The following is a 13,170-nucleotide window of genomic DNA, read 5'->3' as shown; positions in this document are numbered from 1 at the left end:
ACTAGATGTCAGATTTAAATCTGTCGCAATATGACTCTTTGTTACCAATATTCAGATATGACAAAAATTTACTAATATTCAGATTTCTATCTGTCATTTAGTGACAATATGTCAGGTTATTTTCTCTTTTTTGGCGATGCAATCAAATCTGACACAAAATCACCAAAAGTCATATATGACATAGAGTCAGAGTTGGGGAAATTACCTAATCTGACACATTGTTATAAGAATTCATATATGACATTTAGTGACATAGAGTCAGAGTTGGGGCAATTACCAAATCTGACACATTGTTACCAAAAGTCATATATGACATTTAGTGTCATAGAGTCAGAGTTGAGAAAACAACCTAATCTAACACATTGGTACCAAAAATCATATATGACATTTAGTGATATAGAGTCAGAGTTGGGGCAATTACCATATCTGACACATTGTTACCAGAATTCATATATAACATTTAATGTCATAGAGTCAGAATTGGGGAAATTACCTAATCTGACACATTGTTATCAGAATTCATATATAACATTTAATGTCATAGAGTCAGAGTTGGGGAAATTACCTAATCTGACACATTGTTATCAGAATTCATATATGACATTTAGTGAAATAGATTCAGAGTTGAGAAAATTATCAAATCTAACATATTGTTACTAAAAATCATATATGACATTTAGTGACATAGAGTCAGAGTTGAGAAAATAACCTAATCTGACACATTGTTATCAAAAGTCATGTATGACATTTAATGTCATAGAGTCAGAGTTGAGAAAATAACCTAATCTGACACATTGTTATCAAAAGTCATGTATGGCATTTAGTGACATAGAGTCAGAGTTGGTGTAATTACCATATCTGACACATTGTAACCAAAAGTCATTTATGACATTTAGTGACATAGAGTCAGAGTTGAGAAAACTACCTAATCTGACACATTGTTACCAAAAATGATATATGACATTTAGTGACATAGAGTCAGAGTTGAGAAAATTATCAAATCTGACACATTGTTACCAAAAGTCATTTATGACATTTAGTGACATAGATTCAGAGTTGAGAAAATAACCTAATCTGACACATTGTTATCAAAAGTCATATATGGCATTTAGTGACATAGAGTCAGAGTTGAGAAAATTACCCAATTACCAAGAATCATATATGACATTTAGTGACATAGAGTCAGTGTTGAGGAGATTACCATATCTGTCACTTTGTTGCCAAAAAAACATATATGACATTTAGTGACATAGAGTCACAGTTGATAAAATTACCTAATCTGACACATTGTTACTAAAAATCATATACTATATACTATTAGGGAAGGGGGGGGGGGATGTTAAAAAAAAGCTAAAAAAAGCCTAAAACCATTCCAAGATTTAAATTTAGTAACACAGTAGCCTAATGGAAAACTCAATTAGTGTAAGGCAGGGTTTTTCATTTATTTTTTTAAATGGGGTAAAAAATTATTATTTACAAATGGAACCAAGACCATTAGAAAGATCTTGGAAAAGTCTAACAGGTTTTAAGAGGACGTTAACCTAGGACTAGTTTGTCAAAATTGGAATCAAAAACCGGACCGACTTCGCCCCGCCTCAAGGAAAAGTCGTTAGTCCATTTGTAAGCTTAAAAAAATCTCTGACATATTGATTTTATTACAGCATGCCTAAAAGGTTAAAGTTGCTAAATATAATAAAAAAGCATTTTTTACCATTTTTTACATAACATTTTATTATTACCAACCATTCTACAACTCAAACTTGCCTCAACCTTAAAAAAAAATCTAAAATTTTTTTTGTCCGACTATGAGACCCAATAAGTACCCTAATAACAAACAATTTATTTTTATGATTTTTTATGTTAGTCGATTAGAACATGGAGAAAAATGTCATTTAATGAAAGTGTGTTGAAAATTACCGACTTTGCCTCGACACAGAGTTCGCCTGCTTTACCCTAGTGTAGATGTTAGCAAGATATTAATAGACAAAAAAAAACTTTTCCAGTCTGGCTTTGAAACCGATTAATATCCACTGGATTAGAACCAATTTTCAGAAATACTTAAAAAATCATGTATAGCATCATAATACAGACAATTTTCCACAAATAATCATAAAAAATCATAAGGTTAATAATCTAAAAATTCTTCATTAAGATATCTGAGGAAACATGTCTGTAATATGATGTGATAAATAACTACTACTATATGCAATTTTTTTAGTATTGCTGAAACCAGTTCTAATTCGGCGGATATTAATCGGTTTCAAAGCCATACTAAAAAAATGGTTTTTCTGTCCATTGATAAACCAGTTTTGTTAGCCCAGGTCTAATCCTAAAATTTTTCTTTTTAATATCCGAGGAAAGCTGTCTATAATACGAAGATAAATAACTTCTACTCTATGCAATAGATTGCATAAAATACTACCATTTTAAGATTTGATTTAAGTATTATTACTCCCTATCCCTCTTTCGAATACTAGTGGATACGCCCCTCAGAGGCCTCTAGGGGCACTTGTAGTGGGGAAAAGGGGTAAATTGACCTTTCCCCCAATTTAGTTTTAAAAAGATAAAGTTTTTAAAAAAATGGTTTGTAGATGAGGTTAATCTATCTTTGATCGAGAGTGGTACCCTCCATCTAAGTAGTTAAAACCTTCCCAGGACCATACAGGAAAACCATATCTGTTCAGCAGTTAGTAAAATCTCTAAAGATCGTTTATAAATTATCGAAAAGCTTAGCAATATATGAAAATAGGTCAAAACTAGGTCACATAGAAATTTAGCAGACAACATTTATACTTTTAGTGGGAAGTAATTACCCTTTAGGAGACCACTTCTTGCCCCGCTCCTCCCCTAACCCCCTGTAAACCATTCAACCATTCAAAGATTCTAAACATGTTCATCTATTTGTTGGGTTAAAACTTTGGGGACTTTTAATAATTTTTTAAACAATAATTTTAGTGTAACAAAGATAAGAGGTTTCAAAATGGCATTAGTAAAGTTGAAAAGAACTGATGGCTTTTCTCCCTGTTTGTAAAGCTATCGGAAATGTCAGGTTTTAGTTTAAACAAGTATGACAACATCCATAAAAGCGAAGCTCTGAAACAGTAGGACTAACGAACATTAACACTTGTAGAATGTCAGAACTGAAAAATCAGAAAAATCACCATGCAATATTTGAAATCGATATGACATCTTTAACATGCCTAAATTAACGAAGAAAGTTTTTGATGTTACAAAGTTAAAAATCTTCATGTTTAAAATGGACATACTGACATTTTGGTAATGATTATACAGTTGCTACGCCTTCTTAATCGTACCTAACTACTACAAATTCAAGTATTAAATGTAATTGTTTGAATTTCAGTATGTTATTACTGCAATGTTTTAATCGCGCCTTTTTGAGTATCAAATCACACTGTAACGGATCGGACGTGATAGATAGCTTTTTAAAAACTATTAAAGCCCGCCTCGAGCGGTGTGGCGGCACTTCTCGTTGGAATGGTAACGTTGTGGCTGAAGCGATTCAAGAGCGAAGCAACTCGTTCCCTTCGTTTGTACGTCTCCGCTAAGTTAAATAACGAATACTACACGCAAGTACCCACAGGGGATTTTATATGTTTCTGGATAATTAATTGCAGCTAGGAATAGCTGCCCACAAATTGGAGTTGATACTCTACTAACAACTGTTTGTGCGGAACTGATGTATTTTCAATAGACAAGTATAGTTTACACAAAATTAATGAATACATATTATATCAATATACATATAGGAAAATTACAGAGAGTATTGAAGTATTGAGGGGGCGTTTCTGATCATGCAGGGATGGCTAGGGATACACGTAGGTCTGCGTAGGATATATCAGCAGGCCGGAGTGTATGTTGAGTTTCCCGTTTAGTCACGTTCAGTTGTGCCGGGGAAATCTCCGTGATGCATTGAGGATGCCAAATCCCTGGATAACTGGAGCCTTCTCTATAAAAGTACATAAGTTAAATATCGCCTAAAACCTACACGCGTAGATGATAGAAAGGTCAAATATACATATAAATGCGGAGCATCATATGTATATTGATTTCTTGGAAAAATATGGCCTCATATGAGATATCACAAGATTTTAACAGAATATAATAAGTACAAATGTTTCATAATTAAAACTCGAGATCCGTCATTTGTGGGCTTAAAAATTCAAATAAAAGTAAAATCAATAGAGAAAAATAAACGCTTTAAAATGGTACTAATTTCATAAAAATCTGTCCACTCGTTTAGGATCACGAAAATGTCATTCTGCTTATTTTACAAGTATCTCAAGTAAGACCCACTACATTTTCTCCCCTTTTTATCTGGCGAGACAGACGTGCCAGATAACATAACGCTCAAATTGGCAAAGACAATAGACTGGTCGGCCAATATTACCTATTATTCTGTCATGGTATTAAGGTTGATAGCCTAGATGTTTTAGTCGCAGTGTTGTATGATGGCAAGGATGCAGGATCTATAATGATGGGCTGTATCTCTGTCATCTGGATCTTCGGGGTTGATGTCGTTGGTAATAGCGACGTTGTCTCTGCTGTTGTCGTAGGTTCTCGCCTCTCAGTTCTGGTATCGGCCTTCTTCTTTCTCATAAGCTTCTGGTAGGAATGCTTGTTATAAAGGTAAAGGTGGGCAACTAAGGCGATGGCGGCTCCAGGTCCTACACGTAGAAATGTGAGGATAATGCATATCAGATCAGTAATAAATTTTAGCCCTAGGATGACCAGGCATGCGAATGCCATTAGGTCGCCATATTCATGGAGCCAGCTCTTGACGCTGCTCCATAAGTCAAGTTTGCGTTCCATGTCCGGCACTAGATTCTCAAGGGTGTACAGGGGTAGGTTGTTGGTAGAAAGTTGGTTACAATTTCCGTCTCCAATGCAGAGTCCATAGGTGATCTCCTTCAGGCTTGCCTCGGTGTAGGAGGGGAAGGTGAGGGTGTGTAACCATTCAGCTCTCTCTCTTTCCGTGTAGATTCCTCCATGGCTGAAATCCGTCCAGTTAACTAGAGGGGTGTCGATGGTCATCTCCATGGGGGCCTGAGTCTTGATGATGGCGGGAGTCAGCTGAATCCAGCCTTCTTTAGACTTGACGGTTAGGGGGAAAGTCGCGGAACACGTTACCCTTGTAGAATGCAACTTATAATGTTTAGTTGCAGCATCTGCATAACCATCAGGATCCAAAGGTATATCTTGATAGCAATTGATGTCGTCCTTGATCTTCTGGGTCCTCTTGGTGCACTGGAAGGTCATCAACAGGTCTCCCTTCAAGAGTCCATAAGTCTGCTCATGTAGCAGCACTGGTTGGTCTGACTTTCCATGGTAATGGGTTTCGCATATGGTCTTCCGTAGTGTTACATCTAGTTGGCTGAAGGTTTGGCGCATACTGTAGGCTAAATAATTTAAATGTACTGCAGCTTGAAGGTTCACGTCTATCTGTCCGGGGTCGATGGTGGCGAGTCTGCTGAGGTCGCTGGTCTTGCCCAGGTAGATGCCGTCGTGGTCCGTGGTGATGACATTAAAGGGGCAATGCATTAGTTTCATTGCACCTGTAGTGTTGAGTAAAACTTGCTGTTGGTGGTCCACTAGGTAGGTGTCCATGGTGGTGAGGGGGTTGATGGTGTTGACCATCTGTAGAGTGCAGGAACTGTCGTTGATATTCCAGACGAATGTCGCGGCGCCAGTGATGCACTCCCCTTTATGATATGGACATGGTAGAGATAGATGGTCGGTCTCACTCTCTACCTTGTTGTTGCTAACCAGAAAAGTTTCTTCTTTAAGTAGAATCTGGTACTCAGCTAGCTTCAGAGTGTTGTAGTGGATGGTGTCGCCCATGCGGATGGTCTGCCCAATGCAGGTGATCTTGTCGTCTTCCATCTTCAGGGATCCGGCTAGAGTTGCCGAAACGTAGGTTGGGCGATTAAGTTTCACCTTGATCGGGTCACCGTAGCCAGAAATTTGATATTCCTGAACCAGTGACATGCGGCGGCAATTTTCTGCAGTAATTTCCTCGTGCCTCATGGTTTGGCGTACCTGTTGTAACTTGAGATGGCCCCAAACTCCACACTTGAAATGGTACAAGGATACCCTCACTTCGCAGGAGTATCCGTGTACCTTTGTCAGGGTTGGCCTCTGTAGAATGGTGTAGCGCTCCTTCACTGGAACTTCTTGTGTAGGTTCCTCTGCTCTGCATATTGTTTCCTTGTTGAATTTCTTGATGGTGGAAGGGTTTGTGCAATCTACTATGTCTAGTGAGTACCCCTCACTGGTTGGTGCTACCGAAGCCGTTAGCACCGCGATCAGTGGTAGGAAGATTATCGACATGATAAAATTCCACCTCGCGAGTCTCTAGGATCACCGCTTGACACACTCGTTGATTCTTGTTGAACTCCACTGCTTCGGTACTCAAGTTCCAGAAGACTGCTTGTATCTCGCCGTTGTAGTCGCTGTCCACTAATCCTGCCAGTAAAATTACTCCTTCCCGTTCTATGCTTGAACGGCCGAATAACTTAAGAAAATATCCGGGGGGTACACGGGTGTGTAGCTTGAGAGGGACGCAAGTCTGTTGTCCAGGGGGAAGGATTGTGTGGGCGGGGCAGTATATGTCATGGCCCGCACTTTCTTTCGTACCCTTGTATGGCAGCTTTGCTCCGCGTTTGACGGGGATTCTGATTGTCCGCGCAAGTGTAGCCACTGCAGGCGGGTCCATATCCTCGTCCGAGCTGTCTAGCACCTCTTTGCTCTCTTCCACTTGCTGTTGCCACAGTGTCCCACTCCTCTGCTTCTTTCCTCCGGATTTAACCCTCTCCCCTTTTTCGGGTGAGTCCGTGGACGGCTCCTCATTGTCGCTTAGAGCGCGCTTCTCTACCCGGGGTGCAGGAGGGTATGTGTATGTAGCTCGCTCGCGCTCTCTATCTCGGCGCGGTGTCTGCGGGGGCGAGCTTCTTCTCGGGCTTCTCTCTCTATCGGGGGTTCGCTTGGCATCTCTCCGTTGAGTGCCCGAACCGGACGGTTCGCAAGATTGATCTCTCTCCCTCCCTCTCTTCTCACTCTGCTCTCTGCGCGGCGTGCGCTGCATCGTTGGTGATCTAGGCGGTGGTGTATCCGGTAGGGGAAGGTTGAGGGGGTCAATGTTGGGCGGTGGTGGTGGTGCTCCTCCCGGTCTAACGGGGGGTCCTCCCTCTTCATCGCTGTCATCCCCATTTGAGAAATCAACTCTTGGATTAGGCGGCTTCGCCTGCCTTTCTGGATTCAAGGGAATTTGCTCCCCTGCCTCATCTCCGTCTTCTTCAAATGGTTCTGGGGGAGAAGTTGGGTCTCCATCTGTCATTGCTGGGGGATAATATGGTTTTAACCGACCAACATGCACAACCAAGTCCTCCTTTTCTCCCGCTGGTATTGTCTGAATCTTGTATAAAACGTCGGCACACTTCTCGGTAATCAAGTATGGTCCACTCCAATGTTTGGTCATCTTCTTCTTTGCTTTACCATGGTTGGGTGCCAAATAAAAGACTTTATCGCCTACTCTAAATTCGCGATTGCTGTGATACTGCAAAGCATTTCTTCGAATGGTGCTTGCTTGACTCTTCGCCATGGCTTCATACATGGTCGTGTATCTGTCCAATAAATTTCTCACGGCTGTGGGAATATCCTTGTCATCGTCAGGGTTTGGTAACCGCAAAATCAAATCCGCGGGTAGAGTAGCCTCTCTACCCTGGAAAGCAAGAAAGGGGGTCACGCCGGTGCTGCTGTGGATCCTTGTGTTGTACGCCAGGACAACTCCAGGTAAATACTCTGGCCATAGAGTCTCCCGTCCTTGGATCACGGTTCTCAGCGTCTCTTCCATGGTCCGGTGCCACCTTTCTATAAGGTTGCTCTGGGGGTTCGCCACGGGGCCTAGCTCGTGCTTAACACCGAGCTTCTGCAAGAGTTTCTTCATGATGGTGTTGCAGAACTCTTTTCCCTGGTCACTGTGGAATGCCTGCGGGCATCCAAAGGTACAAATGAACTTGTCCATGATTGTCGTGGCGACCTCATCGGCGGTCTTCTGTTTCAAGGGGTACGCCTGAACAAAGCGCGACCATCCGTCCTGTAGTGTTAGGATAAAATTGTATCCTTCTGGGGTTGTGTCGAACTTGCCTACCACATCCATGTAGATCTTCTGGAGCGGGTACCCGTTTTGGATGGGTACATGCGCTCCTATCTTGATGTTGGCCTTGATGTTCTTCTGGACGCAGTCATGACAGACGGCGATCCTCAGGCGGATGTCTGCTTGATGTCCCACATAATAGAAGTTCCTCAAAAACTTCGATATGGTGGAGTGCATGCCAAAGTGCGCTCCAGTGGTAGTTCTGTGGCAGTGAGTGAACACCTCTTCTCTCAGGGACAAAGGGACCATGATTCTGCGTCGCTTCCCTGTGAAGGTTTGTATCTCCTGCTCAATAACTCCATCTTCTGCAATTCGCAGAGTGTCAAAAATCTCGGCCAGCCGGTGCACGTCCCTACTCTCTCCACGCAGAGTTGCCTTGTCTGGTGCACGCCGGTCGACGCCAATCCATCTACGAACCTTCTCTAAAATAGGGTCGTCTAACTGATGCTTGTACACTCGGTCTCTGTACCGTTCTCTGTGGTCAGGAAGCTCGTCGGCAGGCTCATCATCTACAGCTCCGACGTACTCCTCTTGCTCAGCCTCTTCCTCGGCTGTAGGGTCTGGCATATCAGCATCGGTGCGCCGGCTTAACGCGTCGGCGTTGGTATTGAGTCTTCCCGGCCGATGAACCACACGGAATTCGTAACCAGCCAGCTCCTCAGTCCACCTGGCCATCATGCCAGTGTTCTTCTTCAGTGACTTCAACTGCTTGAGGGCGCTGTTATCTGTATTAATTTGGAACGGCTTGAAGCTCAGGATTGTCCGAAACTTTCTGATGCCATAAATAACTGCGGAGGCTTCTCCTTTCCATGAGGGATATCTCTGCTCCGCGCCAGTCATCTTACGTCCCATGGCGGCGATCAACCTTTCGGCGCCATTCTGAACCTGACTCAGGATCGCACTGATTGCTCTTCCGGAGTAGTCGGTGGTCAGTTGGAACGGGGTATCCGCTTCAAAATCAGGCACAGCGCGGATGGGGGCATTCTGGAACTTGTCCTTCAACTGCTGGAACTGCTCATCCATCCCTGGGGTCCACTCTAGCTTCGTGGCTTTCTTCTGTGCATTCATTTCACACGTCAAGTCGGCGTACTCCGGTATGAAGGTCCGGTAGTACCCGTAAAAACCAAGGACACTATTCAACTCGGCGACAGTCGTTGGCGGCGGCCAGTTCTTGATACGCTCCACATACTCAGGCACCATACCGATACCCTCATGACTCAGCATGTGGCCAAGATACTGTATCTTCTTCTGGAACAGCTTGCTCTTCTTTGCCTTCAGCTTGATTCCAGCCTTGCGGTGGGCCTCAAAAACCTGTCGCATCTGTGGTACATGATCCGCAACTCTCAGGTTATAAGATATTACATCATCGAGGTAGCATTGCGCTACCTCGCTCCCCAGCGGGTTCATTGCGGTGCTGATGAATCTGCTGTACACCGCTGGTGCTGTGCTGATGCCGAAGGGCATGCGGCGGAATTGCCACAAACCCGTTGGCGTGGCAAAAGCCGTCAGCTCCCTGGATGCTGGATCGATGGAGATGTTGAAGTAGGCGGCTGTGGCATCTAACGTTGAATATACACGATGTCCTCCTGCGCGGTCCAATAAAGTCTGTATCCTCGGCAGCGGGTAACTATCTTGCTCTAAGCAACTGTTTAACCTGCGGAAGTCCACTGCCCATCTGATCTTTCCATCCTTCTTGCGCACAGGAACAAGGGGGCTCGCCCATGGCGATGAACTCGGCTCGATCACTCCTTGGTTGAGCCAGTCGGCCATCTGCGCCTCCAGATCCTTCAACATCTTAGGGTTCAACTCCCTGTATCTCTGCCTGATGGGCTCCGTCCCTGGCTTGAGCTTCAACTTCATTGTTACCAGGTCTGTGTGCCCAGGGGCCTCTCGACTGAATATGTCTCTGTACTCATAAATAAGCTCCTTGACTTGCTTCTTGACGTCGGGGTGCTCGTTCAGTAGCTCGTTGTCCTCCATCTCCAGGTCCTCCCATACTTCCTTGAACGTGGGGTTCTCCATCTGCTCCTTCGTCATGGGCTTGGTGGGGTCGCTCGCCTTGCTCTCGGACATTGACTGAATAACTTCGTGGGGCTCTCTCAACACCAAGCTCTCGGTGTTGATCACCATACTGCTGTCCTCACAAATTTCGGCGGTGAACACACACCCAGCCGATGCAATGCACGGTTGCTCCTGCAAATTCACGACGGGGATGCGGACAATCCCATTTTGCTGGGCTCTGTATACTCCTTCCAACACACGCACTGGACTATCATCTAAAACGGTCTCTTCTACCATGACAGTCGCTTGCGGTCGGAGTTCTCGGCTAGGAAGAAAATTCACGACAGACACTGACTCTGGCGCGAGAATCCTAGTCGCTTGGACGGACAAACGGACAGGACGCGGCCGCTTACCTACTGCGACGGTTTTCAAACGAACGGCCGGCCCTTGGGAATTACGAAGCGGTCCCTTGACATTACGTGTCCAAACGTTTTTGCGCTCAAAATCTGCTTTTGCTTTGTGCTTAAAAGAAAGTTGCGCAACATATGATTCGATGGAATCCGGTTTAAGTGCTAAAAACTCACGTGAATGGTGCACATTACCATTCGCAAAATTATCTTCTGCTTTACATAATTCTTTAAAAGTGGGTTTACAAACATTTAAGGCACTACTATAGCTACTTATTTCTGCATTCAATTCCTCGAAGGCTCGCAATGAAACACTTATCTGAGGGTTGGGGGGCGAGTGCTCCCCCGGCGGTTTTCCAGACCGCTCTTCGTCTTCTGAGGCGCTTGGAACCTCGTAGTCGATGGACTGTACAAGCGGAACTCTCGTCTGCTTCACGACTAACGCCGCCTGCACCGGTGATGAATAATCTAGAACTCCACGAATCTCCTCGACCCACTTGCACCCAAGATTGATGGGGGTGCGAAGCTCAGGTATAACCAATGCCTCTCGAATGTAGCTAGGACAGTCATCTCCCAAGATGACGCTGATGTTGTAAACACGGCCGATGACGTCCATATCTCCGCCATTCGCCGCTGTTCCCACTGTTAAATCGCAAGGAACAATCGGCAACTGTAGTTTCCGGGCTAACTCCTCATTTACGGCGACTCCTTCATGCAACTTGTTACCGGTATCAATGAGACCATAGGTCCGCACAGTCGGTCCATTTGCACGCAGGCTGATCTTGACCATGGCCCGGGCGCCTCGTCGTCCTTGCATCTGATTGAGGGTGGTAGGGTCTACAGCTGCTGAGGGACTCCGACCTACCGACGGGAGCCCTCTCTCACATTTTTTGAAGTCTTGCTTCTGTGGCCAACTGCTTCCAAACAGTTGACATCTCCATAGAACTGCGCCTGGTCATCATCTCCTACGCCGCTGTCGGCGTCTCCAGGTTCGTTGGTACGCATCTCTCGCACGGCGTGCCGGCCACGATCTTGCTGCTGTCGGCCGCGTCCGCCGCTGTTGGCGTTCTTCTCCTGATTTCTCTTGCGCACGTTCGCCAGCCGGTCCTCAGGAATAGTACACGTCTTCTGCCAATGGCCAGGCATGCCACACCTCCGACAGTTGCCTTTCGGTTTGTCTTTGGTGGCACCGCCCGTACCCTTGCTCGCTTGCTGTTTCTTCTTGGGGCAATTACGCGAATAATGGCCAGTCTGGTTACAATTGTAGCACTTGACGCTACTGGTTCCATCTCCGACAGCGTTGACCTCCATATCCTCGGTGCCGTCGTTGCGATAGATGACACGGTTGGACGTGGCGAGGCCATCCATGGAGGTATCCTCAGCATCTCCATGGTGAATAAGTTGGCGCTGCGTGGCAATCTCGTTCATAATAACATTCCGTAGGACACCCATGCTGGTAATACTAGGTAGCTGACAGAAAACTCTTTTTCGTACCTCTAGATGGCGTAAACCAAGGGTTACCTCTTTCCGGAATTGGCCTGGATCAGGGTTGTCTGGGGAGTAGGCCTTCAACCACATCTGCTCTTTCTTAGCAAGGTACGTCTGCGGAATCTCGTTCTTGCCTTGCGACAACTGCTTATACGCGTCCTTGTTGATGTCTGAATCTGATGGTGCTAGGAATATGGCATCCAGCCTATCCATTACCTGCTCAAGGGTGAGCGCATCTTGGTTGTCGGCGACTTCTCGGGCCATCTGGAACGCTTCTCCGTCGAGACTCATGATGTATTGGCCTTTCCTGCCCTCTTGATCCGATGGGTGATGACGGGCAATTCTAAACGCATTGGCCATCTTTGTCTTGTGGCCGTCCCAATCTTCTCCGGCACGGTTGCAAAACCGGGGAAAATTCTGCTTGTTAAGCTTCCGGCGCTGGTTCTCCAACCAGGTGTTGCCTAGCGCAATGAGTTGAGCGTTCTCATTCGGCGCTCCTTCTGCTTGTGCCTCTTGAATGGCACGCTGCAAATTCAACTGTTCTAGATCGGCAGCCTGCTGAGCTTGCGCCATCTTCGAAACTTAACGAAATTTCTTCAGAATTTAAAGAAAATTTTACCAAGTTGATGTCCCAGACGTCAGAATGGTCCCACACTGGTCTCCAAACACAGGGGTCTTCGTCCTTTCTGATCTCAGTTCTCATAAAACCCGTCTGGTTGTACACAATCGTCCGAAATTACCGTAGTTCCTCGGGGTAATTTCCACGTAAATCTCCTGTTGAGCACTGCGGTTTATCCAAGCACAGCTGACACCAGTTTGACTGTAACGGATCGGACGTGATAGATAGCTTTTTAAAAACTATTAAAGCCCGCCTCGAGCGGTGTGGCGGCACTTCTCGTTGGAATGGTAACGTTGTGGCTGAAGCGATTCAAGAGCGAAGCAACTCGTTCCCTTCGTTTGTACGTCTCCGCTAAGTTAAATAACGAATACTACACGCAAGTACCCACAGGGGATTTTATATGTTTCTGGATAATTAATTGCAGCTAGGAATAGCTGCCCACAAATTGGAGTTGATACTCTACTAACAACTGTTTGTGCGGA

At 45.0% G+C, this 13,170-nt stretch overlaps 1 long non-coding RNA gene across 1 annotated transcript in view; it reads right to left on the bottom strand.

Annotated features, from left to right (window-relative positions):
• Window positions 1–1,347: 1,347 nt before the first annotated feature.
• LOC145307648 (uncharacterized) overlaps window positions 1,348–13,170 on the bottom strand; it is a 49,451-nt gene continuing 37,628 nt past the window's right edge. The window contains exon 5 of the long non-coding RNA XR_013875541.1: window positions 1,348–1,770. This is a non-coding gene — a long non-coding RNA (uncharacterized LOC145307648). The remainder of the gene's footprint in view (window positions 1,771–13,170) is intronic.

Source organism: Acartia tonsa, chromosome 15, assembly GCF_053477335.1.
Source record: "Acartia tonsa isolate MP-2025a chromosome 15, ASM5347733v1, whole genome shotgun sequence".
NCBI classification, from domain to species: domain Eukaryota; kingdom Metazoa; phylum Arthropoda; class Copepoda; order Calanoida; family Acartiidae; genus Acartia; species Acartia tonsa.
Note: the sequence above shows the minus strand (reverse complement) of the source record. Positions and strands in the feature narration are given on the sequence as shown.